Genomic DNA, 16,179 nt, shown 5'->3' with positions numbered 1-16,179 from the left:
ACATTAAAACATGCATTCTGTACACATTTTCCACTCTAAACTAGGTCTCAGTCTGTGTGAAAATTATTTTCTTGGCTTACTGTATTTAATGACACTGATGCATCTTCTCTGATTTGTTTTTTTTTTCCCTTTCTGAAACACAAAAAAACCTCCCAATTCTATGAAAGGAAGCAGAAATCATACTTTTTTTTTGCCATTCTTTGTCTTCATTCTTTGCCTTTTATAGGTAGTAAAATTTTTTCTTTCCTCATTAAAATTTCCAATCATAGTTCTTCCTTACATAAACTTACCAGTCACTGTCACTGAGCCTCCTTAAAACTCCCCTTTCCCATACTGACAGCATTTATAATCCCTACCTCCCAAAGATTTCTCCACAAAGAAAGATAATGTCTAACTGCGCAAAGACAGCAACTGACCCATTTCATTTTTCACTGCATTCTGGTATGATTTTTCTCATAATTAAAAAAAAAATCCAGAAACCTGTTAGCTGTTGAGGCATAACTGAATGACCAAATTCTTCCTAAATGAAAATAATTGCAATCAGCAGAACTTTTTCAGCTGCTGCCATCCCATGCAGCTCCAGGGTGCCAGAGTTGTTCAGTGAGAGCTACACATACATCAAGAAGGAAAAAAAAAAAGCCTTGAAAGAGTAAAGAAATAAAAAAAATTGTAAAGAACAGTACATAATCTGGAGAAAAAATACTTTCTTTTTACTTAAAGAATTCCAACTCCATTATCTAAAAAGGCATAAAAAACAGTGAGGTGGACTTTTGATAGAAAGAAAATCCAGCTCACACAAGCTGTTTATAGAGCAACCTTCACAGAAGCAGAAAATGAAAAGGAGGCAGAGCTGTAAAGTAAGAGTCATTTAAAAGAAGATAGCTTTTTCTACCTGGTTTGGATGCCCTCCTTCGAATCCTCATTTTAGGTAAGGAAGGCCAAGAGTAATTAAAAGGTGAATCAGAGTCTGAGTCCATTCTTCTGCTAAATCAACAGAGAGCAAATTCCCAAAGTTGTGCTTTGTTGTTCTCAATAGCAAATCAAGGCTAAGAGTAATGTGGAATAAACGAATGGACGAAGAAGGATCAAATTGCCCACTAAACACAGGGGAGGGAGAAGCTGTAAATGTTTGCCCTCTTCAGGCGTCTAGGCATGTAGACAGATCAGGCTGCAAATATTAAAGCAGAAGTGTAGAGGAATTTCTCATGGAACAAGGGCACGATATCCTTGATGGTATTTCTTTGCAGGAACTGGACAACCCTGGCCTGCAGATTACAGAGATACTTTAGTTACTTTAGAAGTATTTAGGACGTCCTTGAGAAGACAATAATCTTTGTACAAATACTGGATCAATGCTGGATGCCGAAAACTGTCATATATACTATATCTATATATATACTATAACCTGATCAGACGCTTGTAGTATAACAGCCAATCAATAAGTGACTTGTATATGTAATTATATTATATTAGCCAATGAATGTTAATTAGCTATTGTATTATGTAAGGCAATAAGGTATAAAATATGAAAAAATTAGACAATAAAGGAGGATGACATCTAGCCATATTTGAGTGTCATTACTCTGGCTGGCTCTCTGTGGGACCCTCTTCATACAAGCAAGAAGGCTGAAGTATGAGAGCTTCGAGCTGAGCTGCTGCATAGTGGTCCAGAGCTATTTGAAAGGTCATTGTGTGCCAATGAATCATTAACTCACCTTTCCATTTTGATGCAAATGAAAACAATAGGAGCCGGGTAAGGAAAGAGAAAATAGTTCACAAAAGTAAATAAACTGTTGCAAAGCTTTGTTTCCATGTTAAAACAAAGGGGGTTAGAAGATCTCAAATTAAGGTCAGGTAAAATGCTGGAACTAAGGAAGCCAAAGATGAACACCAAGCTATGAGGACTAATCAATCTGCTGGGTCTATATCACTCCAGAGCAATACGCCTTCTCTCAGTGTTTGTAATTTTGGCAGACCTTGGGATGTTGCAGCTGGAAAAGCAGTGATAACTCACTCAGAATCTGTCACTTCCATCTTTATAGCCCAAATGAGCTTAAAGCTTAAGTGTCATGAAGAAAGATTACACTGTCATTAGATGAGTATTTTTTTCCAATAATATTTAGTCTGCACAGTAATTTCTCCTTCACACAGTCACCAAGTTAGACAGTGAATCATCAGGATTTTGTAGAGCTGGCACCTTTACAGCCCTGTCTAACCTCACTGCAATGCACAATACAGCTAGTGACTAATTTACAACAAATCTTTCATTCTTATACAGTCTCCCTGAACAACTCATAGGCAATTAGTATTCAGTAGGAGCTCATTATCCCTTCCCCCAACATCTTTACACTACAAAAACTTCATTTTTTTTCAAGCAGGCTTATATGTGGCTATACAAGAGCTAATACAAAATAACATGTCCACTGTTTCTTAACCAACTCCAGCAAACATTTCTTTTAGTTACCCCACAATGTATGTGGTTTTGTATTCCACATAAAGGAGGAGAGGGAATGTGGATCAGCTTAAATGTCAGGTTTTGGAAGATGATGACATTTGAGCTTGTTAACATTCCTTACTTCACTTCAATTATTTTTCAGGCTGCTAGGGTCCGCAGTGCTACTTCCGTATTATGTTTCAAGTGATTCTTTGATCCACATTTCAGTCAGTGATAACAATGTATTTGTTGAAGGAAGTAATGCAATTCAAATGCAAATTTAATTCAAAACCCATTAGAAAAATATTCATCATATTTTCAGGGATAAAATAATTATACAAGCCCTTCATAAAGTGCACAAATTACATAACACTGTTGAAATACATCATCGTCCCTTAACTGAAGTTCTGCCAGCTTTGTTAGGCCTGAAAAGAATAATTCATCCCAGACACTGGAAGCCTTAGACTTTCACTTTAAATATTAGGCACTCACAGAGATTTTGTTTGATTTATATGTATAATTAACAGCCCCGGGAATAACAACAGACAATGGAAAATACAGGGAGGATATAAATACATACTTTAAGCATCCACTTCAAAATATCTCCACTTCCTGGAATGTCAGGATCAAATTGCACATATAAATCCCCTAGGCATACAGAAATGCAGACACTGATGTACTCCTTCCCACCTGCACACCACCCAGGGCACTCGCCTGCCTCCCACCATGGCCACAGTTTGAGAAATGGATAGGACAGAGCATATCAAGGAAAGCCTTCCCAACTACTCCAACAGAGATTTCCTACACAGTAATTTTCCCTACACAAGTGTGCTATCTGGCTCACTGGCTATTTAATGCCAGCCAGAATAAAAGTTTTCATTTCAGACATGCACAAATGGCAGTGTTCCATGGACAAATGGCAGTTTAAATGTAGAGAGCTGTTGTAAAATTTCTCATCTTTCAATTTCATCAATTATTCCTTTGTTCTGTTTTATGAGAAATGGTAACATTTGCTTAATTCTATGATACCTCAATTTGTGAATCTTTTCTGCAAATCTGGCTTTTTTTTCACTTACAGATTCAGCTAAAAGAACTCATTCTCATTGGTCTTTCTGGACTTCTGTTTAGTTCGGGGGAGGGGGGTAACTAGAGCTGAACAAAACACTCAACATGATGAAATGAAGCCAATGTATTTAATGGAACTAAAATATTTTACATGCTGAGACATTTACTTTCCTGAATGACCTCTGTACACTGCATAAATGTTTGCACTGACTGCTCAGTTATTGCCTGTCCTCCCTTCCTTAAACAAGCCACATTCATTTAAAATTCTAACGCAAATGAGTAATTAAGATTGTTAAATAATTTTTCAACAGCAACCCTATTACATAATTCTCAGAGAATCCAACAACTAAATTTCTGCAGTAATAAACCCTGATCATGCACTCCTGCTGTTTATAATCTCTTTTTTGTCCAAGTTCTTAGGCTTTTCACCTGCACACTGCAACCTCTCCTGAATAGGATCTTGCACAGGAATTTGTCAATCCCAGTCTGAAAGTGCAGATAAATTATCAATCTTAACCCCTACTTTTGAAGGGTTAATTGAATATCACTCACATTACTTGCTCTGTTTGGGTCTTGTGAAAGACTTCTTTTTTCTTATTTGTAAAACTCCTTTATGCAGCCATGAAAGATGTCATGCTGTTCTTTGCCACAAAGAAGGGCTTTGCCCTACAGTCTTTGACTAAAAATATTTTGTTTCTTGCACTTTTTAGGGTGATCCAACCCACTTTTCACCTGCCACTCCTTCCTTCCAAAGTAGTGGCATTTGCAGGTAGCTGCTGCAGAGATCTGGCTGCTTATGAGATAAAAGGTGCTTTTAGCTGGAAAATATTAACCTCTCTTTCCACTGACAAAATATTTTTCATTATCTGTACCTTCACCAAGGTACAGGTGGGAAGATAAAGAACAACTGTGGGGGTTTATGTGTATTATCTAGGGCTAACACTTTTGATAAATAATGTAATGCTTTAAATTTTTTCAACCAATGTTTACCTAAATATGTTCAAAAAATCTAAATGTTTTTCAGAGACAGTACAGTGTATTGTCTATTGTCAGACCATTCCTGTGGTTCATGGCAAGACAGAAGGAAGCAAAGGAATGTCACCACATCCACAGACTCCATGCAAGAGCACTGCTGCCTCCCTGCATGTGCAGTGAACAGCACTATGGTACCGAGTGGGCTGCCTCTCCCAAACACTGCTAAACCACAGCTGGCAGTTCTCTCTCTCAGGCAGAGCAGAAGGGAACAACCCTGAGCCACCATCCCCTCCCCAGGTGGAGAAGGGACATATACAGGATGGAAAATGCGGTTAACAACCACAAACAGAGTTGAAGAGGGTCACTTTCAGACGCAGGTAGAATGAGAGCTACCTGAACAAAAGCTCTGTCAAAAGCTCTGCCTGTTCACTTTGCTCTGGGAAGAGTCTCCCTTGGTATCAGCAATTAAATTGATTTCCCCAGCTTGATTGTGTCCCAGGCCCAGCAGAGCCTGCAATCCTTTCCCAAAGTACTTCAAAGCATCTGACAAGATAAAATGGTGTAGAAAGGGTTAGGTGATCTTCACCACTGGTCTCTGTGATCCACAGGCACATGACGCTTCCCTAGCTTCTTCACTCCATTGTTCTTATTCATTAGAGCATATCTTCCCACAGAGAGGATCAGACAATGTACCTACACAAACTATCTGCATTACCCAACATTAGACTTAAAAAGACTCAGCAAATATGAATTAAAGGCAACTAAAAGGAAAACATTACCAACTAGATGCCAGGCACCAAGCACCCTCCAACTGTAACACTTTATTTGCCCACAACAATGATGCAATGGCTATGCAGACTGTGGCTGTCAACGTCCTCATAGGTCTTGAAAGATGGCTTGTCTGTGACAAGCCATTTTACCATTTCTCTTCTCTAGTAAAGACCAGGGTCTTTCTTATGGAAGTCTATACAGGAATAGTTAGAAAAGCTTTGCCACATCACTATTCTCTCCCTCTCCCTTTCCCAAATCATTGATGAACCAATCACTAAAGAACATAGGACCAAGCCCAGATTCTTGAGATCTTAGTTGATAACCTCCTTTACCTGTTCTTATGATCCTCCTTATTGCTAAGTTTCTGATGGGAGATTCAGGCATTTTGTTTAAGGAACTGGCCAATTATTTTCTTATTTTGCAAGCAGAAGTCTCTCACAAGTAACACAGCAGTTTGGGATTTAAATTGTTCAGCAGTGGATTTCAAATGGTCCAGGCAGGCAGCCTCTGTCCATCATCACTACCCAATGTTATGGCAATATTTGATGGATTCCATCTCCCTCTCCAGCACCCTGTGGCAACCCACCCACACTGCATCATCACTCAGAGGGGATCAGAGCTGGGAAGGGCAGGGGAAGGAAGAACGCAGAGTTTCTTGCACTGCATGCTTTCCTTGCAAACACAATCACAGAACCCCAGGATGGGTCAGGTTGGGAGGGACCACAATGGTCACCTGGTCCAATCCCACTGCTCAGGCAGAATCATTCCAGAGCACATGGCACAGGATTGAGCACATATGGTTCTTGAGTATCTGCAGCAAGGGAGACTCCACACCCTCTGGGCAATCTGTTACATTGTACAGTCACCCATACAGTGAAGTCCTTCCTCAAATTCAGGTAGAACTTCCTGTGCATCCGTTTCTGCCCACAGCCTCTTGTCCTATTGCCTGTCACCATTAAGAAGAGCCTGATCCATCCTCTTGACACCTACCCTTTCATAATTTATACACATTAATGAGGAATATGCCTGTTTTCCATGCTTTCAACCCTGATGAAGCCACAGGTTTCAAGAGGGTGGAGGATCATAACCATTCAGCATCACAGAGCCTCTTCCTCCCACTACAAGTTTAAAGCAGCAGAATTTGCACTCCCAGAAAAGCACAGGCCTGGGTAACTTAGGTTTCAAAGCATTCTGACATGAGATTAAATGGCCCTGACCACCAGCCCACAAACCTCCTGCTCTCATGTCCCCCTCATGCTCTGTTCTTCACTCTTCCATTCAAACAGCTGAACTCACCCACATTTGGGACTTCTCTCACTGTACCAAATAGATCTTCTGTAGATCTTTGTAGACAGATAACAGAAATAATAATGAAAAATAGAAGATAACCATACAGTACTAGAAATTTGGGTCAGTTTTTCATTTACCTATTTGTGCAATTTTTGGACACTAGCCTGGAAAGGACCACAGAACAGCTGCTGCCTTCACAGACACTCTATTGAGAGCAGCAGAGCACCCTATCCATCTCCAAAAGCACTCTTTTAAGACATACAGCAAGTTTACTAAAACACTCAGCAATCATGGCAGGCTGCGGGAAAAGCAGAGGCAATTTGTGTGCACTGCTTTCTGGATTGCTTTAAGCTCGACTGCCAGTCCAAGAGTTTTCATGCTTAATTGCATTTACTTCCAAATGGTTCTTCTTATCATTCCCAGACAAGGCATATGGAATCACTGTGTTGCAGCAAATCATCCAGACTGAGGGAAGACCATGCTATCTAAATTTCTATTGACTTTCTTACTATTCCCCAGCAGATACATTTCTAATTGTAATGTGAATTACTAAATTAATTGTTAAGGGTGCTTTTCTAATGCTTTCTTTGAAAGCAGGGTGACACCTACACTTAGAACAAGAATAACCTATAACAAGAATAACACTGTTACAAATTATAAAAATATGATGTTTGTGATAGTCAATGAATGATGCATTCGCCTACAAAGAGGTCTTAGCCATAGGTACCTCTTTTGAAAAGCAGCTGTTTGTAAGCAGTGGTACTTCAGGCTTGTTTCGCTGATAAACTAAAAATCAGTGTACCTTCACAATTTTAAAAGAAACAGCTTTGCACAAACTGTACTAGGACTCCAAGATCCTTGGAAAACACTGACCAGACTGGGATAGAGAAGGGCTCAATATTTTTACAAAACTTAGGCAAGAACATGACCTGTGCCTAATACTGACTCAATGTAACCCCAAAGAGCCCATGGACACACACACTGCCTCACCTTGGGTTTTGTGTCAAACTCACCATGTTGCCCACTTCACTCATGCGCTGTTAGGATTTCACAGCATTCCTCCAGCCCAGACCTTTCTGATGTCTGCTTCATGACTGATGGCAGGTATTTACTTTTTTTTTTCCTTTTTATAAAACACCAAGATCACTCTAGGGTAGCAAGCAAGATCAGTTTAGGATAAGAAGCTCATTAATATTACTTTCACATGGCCGCGGTCAGTATGCCCTGACTCTTGAAACAACCAGTAAGCAAAACACATATAGAGATAATTTGTCTAAATTATCTCCTTGTCCAGTATCTATTCAGATCAAAAGACTAGCTGGGAAACACAGAACAAATGTGGGTGGAAAGCCCATCACTTTTTTGTTCAGTATCCTGATGAAAAGCTCCCCGATGAAAATAAGATATTATTTGCAAAAGCACGAGGACTAAGGGATTAGCCTTCCTTGTTTCAGCTCTGTGGAGGCCTGTGAGAGCAGGAACAGGGAGCATGCGTATTGCCTCATGTGAAAGTAAACCAAAGTTTGACTTGGACCTCGCTTCTACTGAAGTTGTGCCAATGACTTGGTTACTGAGTCTACACTCACACTGGCAGACTGTGATGCCAAAAAGTTCACCAAAGACCCACCTCACTAAAAATCCAATTTTCTATGTTTCAGGGAAGGCTTCAAAGGAAGGCTGTCTCTTGAGGAGGAAGAGAGCTGAGAAATGTTTTCTTGTGTGGACTCTCAAGACTACAACTGTTTAATTCACAATATATTTTTGGGTTATATTTCACATTCACAGAGTAACTTGACATTAGATACATCCCAGATTGCTCATTTATGTTAGCATGAAAAGTAACTGGGCAGAAGACTGACCAAAAAAAAGGTAATTTAAACATCAATTTTTAAACAGCGCCTTTATGGAGGGTTATTTTGTCGAGCAAATTTGTTTGGGATTTTAGGCAGAGGAATAAAACAAGTTCTGGGAAGCCAGAAACCATATGTTTGTAGCTTGTTGATTTTTCTTTCTTTCTTTCTTTCTTCTTTTTGAGGTTAACTTGAATTATAATGCCTTAGAAGATCAAGAGTGGAGGAAACTCCAAGCAACAAGAACAAGCTTCTTTCAATGCCTAATGCTGCTTCTTCCAGATTTCTCCCTAGCTTTTTAATTAAACATTTTATTATTTATCATTTATTAAGCATAAATGGAACATTTTCCCAGGAAAATGTGACTTCCTGCATCTTCTGCAGCTCTTAAGTATCCTGCAGTTTTCAATACTGCATTTTTATAGACACTCCAAACAAATGTGAATATTTTTGTCTACTGAAATAAGTTATTGTCATGTTTAAATGTTGTTTAAAGGTTGTTGCTGGCAGTATTGTGACAGACCAACCCCAAGGTACGTCTCTAGTGCAAGGAGCTATGCAAAGATTCTGCGAAGTGGAAGAAGCAGCACAAAGATGTCCAAGCTTCAGCCCAAAATCCCAGACTGCAATTGTCACCATCATTAGCTGCAGTGGTAACTGTGCAATTTTCTCCAGTTGTTGTTTCTCGCTGCAACTTTCAAATCATTTACCTTTAGACTAAAATCTAGGGGTTTAAATCTTCCTTTACCACAAACTGAACTTCTTTGGCACAACCAGTCTGAGTATTTGCGTATCTCAAATCATCCAAGTACTGTAGTGCCTCTTTATTACCATGCTCTCTACAGTCCTTTCTTTCAGGAAAAAAATGAGTTGCAGAGAAAAGATAAGTGATATGCCCAAAGTCTTGTTAGATATCTGTTAAGGAGAGAAACTGAAGCAGGTCCTGGACTAGAAATGCTATTCTGGATCACTCCACCCCTCTCAAAGCAAAGATAAAGCAAAGATAGGATGGAAAGCTGCCAAAAGAATATAAAAACGACCACAAACAGAAAAGATCTGCACAGCCTGAATCAGAGGATTCCTGTAACTGTCTCAAATAGGCAACACTTAACACACTAACTTTCACTCTTACTTATCAGTAGCCATAAAATTATTTCCTATCGTTCCAATGTCAAAACAGGCACATTTGACTTCAAACAGTTCCAAATGCAAACATTCTGCCCCAAAAATCCCAGAAGGGAAAAAAAAAAAAAAAAAGAACAAAATATATGAGCACAGTAAGTACATAAAATACAAAAACTGCACAAAGGTAGAATTCCAGACAGCAGGAGTTTTTCTATCTGCTTTTTTCTATCTTGAAAGAAAAAAAATTACCACTTTTAAGTCTTACCCAGCACGGTGAGGAAATCTAATCAAAGAAAAGAACAAAACAGCAACACTGAAAGCAGATTTTTCTGCATATTTCAGTATAGGTCTACTGGTATATTGAAAAGATCATTAAGGCAATTATGTTCTGTTCCTTAAACTGATCTGTAGTTAAATGGGGATTTCTGTGGAATCATGAAAATCAAAGGGCAGACTCTACTAAAAATACTTTGTAGATACCTAGTCACACAGTGAACTGCCAAAAAATTTGGCATCAGTAATTTTATCTCTGGCAAAACTTGGCTTCCAGGAGTTTTTCATCACTGGCAGAGCAAACAGAATAAAAGAGACAGACACCACTAGGTTGCTGGTAATATAAGGAGGAGATCATGGAAATTATTTTGAAAAATTATCATCATCATCCCTTCCTGAAGTTTGGGGGGGGAGGAAAGCTGTAGTTCCTTGGAAGAAAAACTGGGCGTTTGGTTCTCTTTTCTTAATGGAAAATAGAAAATTTTGCAGCTTTATAAATGGCCCTGTGAACATTATCTTTCCCACCCAGCTATGAAGAACAGAAAGGAACTATAAATGTGCAAAAACCCATGCCCTGCTCACACTGTTACATGCCCAGCAGTAACAGCATACAGCTGTCACCTCCTAGACTTTTCCCAAAATGTACAGGGCTGCGGATTCTGAGGATGACAATGCCTGGCAATAAAACACATGCATAATATTGAAAGCGGGAAAATACTTTTTTTTTTTTTTTTTTTTTTTTTTTTTTTTTTTTTTTTTTTTTTTGTTGCTTTCCATTTATTTCTTTTATTCATTCTTCACAACAGATATTGATTTTCTCTCAATATTTCCAGCACATTTACCTTAAATAAAAAAAAAAGAAAAAGAATGCATGGGTGGGGGAGGTTTGGTTGGTTGGTTTTGGGTTTTATTTAGCAGTTTTTTCTTTTGTAAACATAAACCAGATCTCTAACAATTTCCAAAGGAGACAGAAAGAGGGGAAAGAACACCAGCAGGTATCACTAGCGCTGGAGTGTCTCCTTACAGCCTCCTGTTAAGCATGGTCTAGCATCTTGTTGTGCCCTTCTCCTACTTCTCCGTTCTTAAATAGTGCAAATCCAAAACTCATCATCTTCTTGGCTTCTTATTGGCCCATCACACTCCCTGGATTGATATCCCTGAGGCTTTTCAGAGATCCTGGAGGATGAGAAACATTTAACACAAAAAATCTGAACTACAATTCTCAAAACCAAACTACAAGACTCAATACTAGACCTGGTACCTAAGGTAGCCAGGTCCCAATCCAAAGATGAAGAAAACAGGGAGCAAGGAGAGTGGTGCCCTTTTAGCATCCTATCAAATGCTGAAAGCACTTCTGCAAAGGCACTTCCCAAACTTTGTAAGGACTGGGGCATGGACTCACTGCTGGCCACACTGTGGGCTGTCCTTGCCCATCTCTGGGTTGTGCACTCAAGTTGGCCGAAGCACTCATCCCATAGACATCACTGGGATTTTGGCATTGACCTCAGCAGTGCCTGAAAGGCTTCCTGTGAGCTCTCTGTATGAGATCTGATGGGGCTGAATTGCAGGCTAGGGAATGAATGGGCTGTTGGGTGTGCAATAAAAAGTGGAAGTGGGGAGGGATGAAGAAGGATGGAAATAGACTTTGGTGAGAAAGAGCCATAATGATCAACATGCTTGAAAGGGATGTCTGAGGAAGAACAAAAACAGCAGGAACAGGAGAGATGTAGGAATGTGCCCCCTGTTGACGGAGTGAACAATTACCTTTTGTCTCCTTAAAAAGGAAAAAAGCCCAGAAGCTTTTCTCCTCAATTTGGTTAAAAGACACCTCATAGGACCTTGGGGACTTCACCTCAAACTTAAGGATAGACAATTGGACAGAAGCCAAAAAGTCCCGCCTAAGCAATTCACTAGAAAAAGAAGTGAACAAAAGAAGTAATCGCTTCTGTGAAGTGTTTTAGCAGGAGCAAGAACCTCTTGCCCTTTCTCAGTTTTTCTCTGTAAAGAGCTTTGTTATTTTGCCTTTTATTAAAACTTTTCTGTTTCCAACACTGTCACAGAAGCCATCCTGCTACTTTTATGCCATCTGAGGTAGCTGAGCTATCTTGGGTGTGGTACTTATCCCTGAGAGCTTATGAGACCTGGCTCGAAGAGGTAAGTATCAGAGAGCCCTTCCAGTAGCCACTGCTACTTCAAAGGTTCCTTCCAATGAAAACCATTCAATGACAACATTGATTTTTTTGTGGAGATTTCTAAAGCAAGAATCACATAGGAAAAGAAGTGAGAAACAGACATGGGGGACTTTGTACCCCCATTCAAAGAGCACTCGCATTCTCACTCTCACAAGTACTCTTTGATTTGTACATCCAGCTACTAGTGAGATTCCAGAGTTTGCTTGTTTCTAATTATTCTTTTTCATTCAATCCCCTTTAGCTGTTTCCCTCTCCTCCACTGACAACTGTTTGAATTTCTCTTCTTATCCTCCACTGTGTGCTTTTCCTGCCAAAACCACTGTAATTTAACAGCACTGACAAGCAAACTTTTTTCTTTTTTAGAATATTTTAAAACAGTTCACAGTAAGAAAACCATGATATTTAGCAATATGGTTAAATGAGTCAGGTTAGAACATATGCTGATTTTTACATTGAAATAAACTAGTAAATACAGCTTCGGTAAACTTAAAAATTTCTGGCTGTCACCAAAGTCTATTTCCATCCTTCTTCATCCCTCCCCACTTCCACTTTTTATTGCACACCCAACAGCCCACTCATTCCCTAGCCTGCAATTCAGCCCCATCAGATCTCATACAGAGAGCTCACAGGAAGCCTTTCAGGCACTGCTGAAGTCAATGCCAAAATCCCAGTGATGTCTATGGGATGAGTGCTTCGGCCAACTTGAGTGCACAACCCAGAGATGGGCAAGGACAGCCCACAGTGTGGCCAGCAGTGAGTCCATGCCCCTGTCCTTACATAGGGCAGTCAAACTCTCAGTTAAAGAAACTTCTGAAATGAGTAGAAATTATTTCATTGCAGTTTTTCCAGAAACAAGTCTAAAGTAATTAAGAAGGGCAACAGAGGGTTGGTTCTTTCTCATATAGGTGTTACAAGAAGGAAGTTTTTTTTTTGTTGTTTTTTTGGGTTTTTTTGGTGGTTTTTTTTTCTTTTTTTTTTTTGTTTTGTTTTGTTTTGTTTTTTTTGTTTAATACAAGATGATCCTGTGCTCAGGTCACACTTCACATACATACATGTATGAACACATATATGTATATCTACACATAATAATTTTACTTTATATGCAAAGAATATGCCTAAGAAAATTTATTTAAATCAAATTTTAAGCACCTAAAACTTGTCCAAATCATATGCAAATTCACCACTCTTTTTACACTCTTAGCTCCTGTACAAATCTGCACTACCACTCCTAATAGTATGAACCATGGCCAAAGTCACTTGCTTGTTCCTCCAAGAGGACTCAGGATCTAATGCATCTGCCTAACCAAGAATCAGAGAATGAGCACGTCTGAAGCCAGAGGGCCTGGCTTCTGTTTCAGCTGTCACAAGCAATTCTGTGCAAATGATGCCTTAGAAGGAAAAAGCATTTCAGGAGTAAGAAAAAGAAATATCAGCTATCATTTTAGGGTAGAGAACTTCTACTTTGTCAGCTTCTAAATTATTTTATGTTCTGTCCAAATGGTATAACTGGAACAAAGACCAGAGCAAATGTGGCTTTCATATTAACAAACCATAATCACTCTCCAGTGGCTCCACACACTCCTACACTGAGATACAGTCCAATACTTTCGTCTTGCTTGACAAAACAGATTTGAACACATGGGCACTAACATCCCACATACCTTGCATTTTTGAGCAAGGCAAAGAGTGGTACGGTGTCCTACTACAGTACCACTACAGTTAGAATGACTGTGATTATTAGGATGTTTGCTACTAGTCCCAATTCCCTTATGGTGCTCTCATATTCCCTCTATGGGACAGTGAGAAAATCATCATCAAATAGTTGAAGTACAGGTATTTGGCATAACAGTAACTAAAACAATAAAGAACTAGATGTGATTTACTGAGAGGCAATAAAATAATCTGCCAGCTTCTTATCTTAGGACTGTCTCTGAGTTTATGTCAGCTCATTTCCCTCTAACATATATCCCCTCTATGCATGCACATCTGTCCCCTTCCTTTCTGCACACACAAAATGAATCTTCACTTTGCAGCACCAAAATCTGCACACAGAATGCCTCCATTTGGGCTGCTCTTTCTGAGCTCAGCACTGGACCACAGGCCAGTGATGTCAGATTGGCAGTCTCTGCCCAGCACAGCAGCTCCCACTTGCACAGTTTAGTTACACATTGTATTTTCCAACTTGCTGTGCTTTTCACAAGCCCATGTTTGCATATTGCTCTTGTAGCTTTCCACAGTGCTTGAAAACACCTTTCCAGTGGAGTTTCAGTCTCTAAATGTGCTGTCTAGCATAGTTGGCTATATTATCCTACCAGGCCCACAACTCACTGTGTCATTTAAACATTTCTATAGACTTCATTTCACCTTCAGTCACATATATGGCTTCAGTTACATATGTTTGCTCTATCAGATATTATTTTCAGGGTGGTTGTTCCTACAACACCTAACACATTACTGAAAAGTCCTGATATCACTGGATACTATTGGATACACCATCTATGTATGCTAGAGACAAAAGAGGTTCCCTCTTCGACATAGATACACAACTGGCTGATCTTTCAGCAGGTTAACTCTGCAATGTCAATTACCTTCACCTCTTTTAAAGAAACTCTCTTGTGTGTAACTGACATGACATTACCTATCAGCAGCTTTTGGGAGGTAAAAATTTTTAATTCTTTCTTACCTATGGCCTACAAGACACAATCTTCATTTTCTTTAGAAGGAATGCCAGAGTTTCCCAAAAGCTAGAAACAAAAAAAATGAGCTATTTCTGAAGATAAACACTGGACTGTATTTATGCTTAGTTGCAAACTATGCTATAGGCTTTCAGAATTCAGTTCAAACATTATCAAGCAGCAGCCACTTCATTTTAGCCATTCTCATAAATGCAATTGAGATGGCATGCTACTTTCATATGCAAATGAACCCTAAGGACTCAAATCCTAACCATAATCAAAAAAGAGACCAAATCATATCTTACTTCCCATACATATTTCGATTTTCAGCCTCTTACAAAGTTTAATTGTGCTCTGACAAGCCAATATACAGTGCTATGGAGAAAACAGCAATATTTTCTAAGATTAGAAATATTTCTAATGCTTGAGCTGTTCACACCTGTAGAAATGTCACAGTTCAGTTAATTCATTAAAGATTCATTATAGCCTTTCTGCTAGATCAAAACAAGAGACAATCAGTATGGGACCAGAATCTTTTCCCCCCAGCAAGAATCATGAGCTGCAACACTCTGCTCCAACACACACTTTCAGTATAGACTCCAAAATGTGTGCATACTGCAGATTTAATTCTGAGATGTCACAGATTACAACACCAACATGTGAATTCCAAACAAATCTTCCTCAATCTTCCTCACAGCTGGCAATAAAAATTTAAAAAACCCAAGCAACCAAATAAAAAAAGCCTAAATAGTCACCACATTTATAAAAATTACCTAATGTGTCAGCTCAGCAATATTCCACTACATTCAAATGTTATTAAAAGAACCCAAAACAAACAGTAGTCACTTGGTATTGATATCACTTTTACCAGATTGACCTGGTTTGATCAGATTTTGTTTCTCTCAACCTAAATTACTATTTTAGCTTCATACCCACTGAGGTACTAATCACGCTCCTGTTTTAAAGGTGTTTAAGAAATACCAAGACAAAGATTTTGCAGTTTTGTAAACAAATACATACAAATAAAAAGCAGAATATAAGACTAGAGATCAAATACAACTGACAGAAATACAGTTGTAATGGCACTTCTCACATATTTTGGTCTCTCCCAAAAGCTGTTTAGATACCTCCAAGTAGATGACAATGGGAACATGCAGTATTTTTTTTCATCAAGCATTATTCCCATTTACATCCTGTTGAAGACTCAGTTACCAACAAGGTCTCCCTCAGAGACTAACTCCTCAGATGTAATGAACCATGCTGTCTCAAGGATGAAACTTATGTTAGATGTAAGTCTGGTACTGACCCCAAACTGGCAGCTTCAAGCTCCCTAAAGGCACTAAGCTTCACCATAAATACAAGAGCTTTCTGGTCCAAAAGCAGAGCTTGCTTCTGCAACCCAGCATTCCAACCCACAACTACATAACAGGTTCTTTCAAATAATTATCATCTACACACATAACTACTCCTGCAGCATAGAAATAGCAGGAAGTGTTGCCTGACAGGCTAGAATTTATTTCTTAGCTCAG

General features: G+C 39.1%; 1 protein-coding gene across 1 annotated transcript in view; it reads right to left on the bottom strand.

The window, feature by feature from the left end:
* ARHGEF28 (Rho guanine nucleotide exchange factor 28) overlaps positions 1-16,179 on the bottom strand; it is a 110,915-nt gene that overhangs the window by 61,761 nt on the left and 32,975 nt on the right. The window contains exon 2 of the mRNA XM_054003863.1: positions 14,659-14,719. The gene's annotated coding sequence lies outside the window, so the exon portion shown is untranslated. The remainder of the gene's footprint in view (positions 1-14,658; positions 14,720-16,179) is intronic.

The sequence above is a fragment of the Vidua macroura genome, chromosome Z (genome assembly GCF_024509145.1).
Source record: "Vidua macroura isolate BioBank_ID:100142 chromosome Z, ASM2450914v1, whole genome shotgun sequence".
Taxonomy (NCBI): Eukaryota; Metazoa; Chordata; class Aves; order Passeriformes; family Viduidae; genus Vidua; species Vidua macroura.
This window is presented reverse-complemented; position numbering and strand designations above follow the sequence as displayed.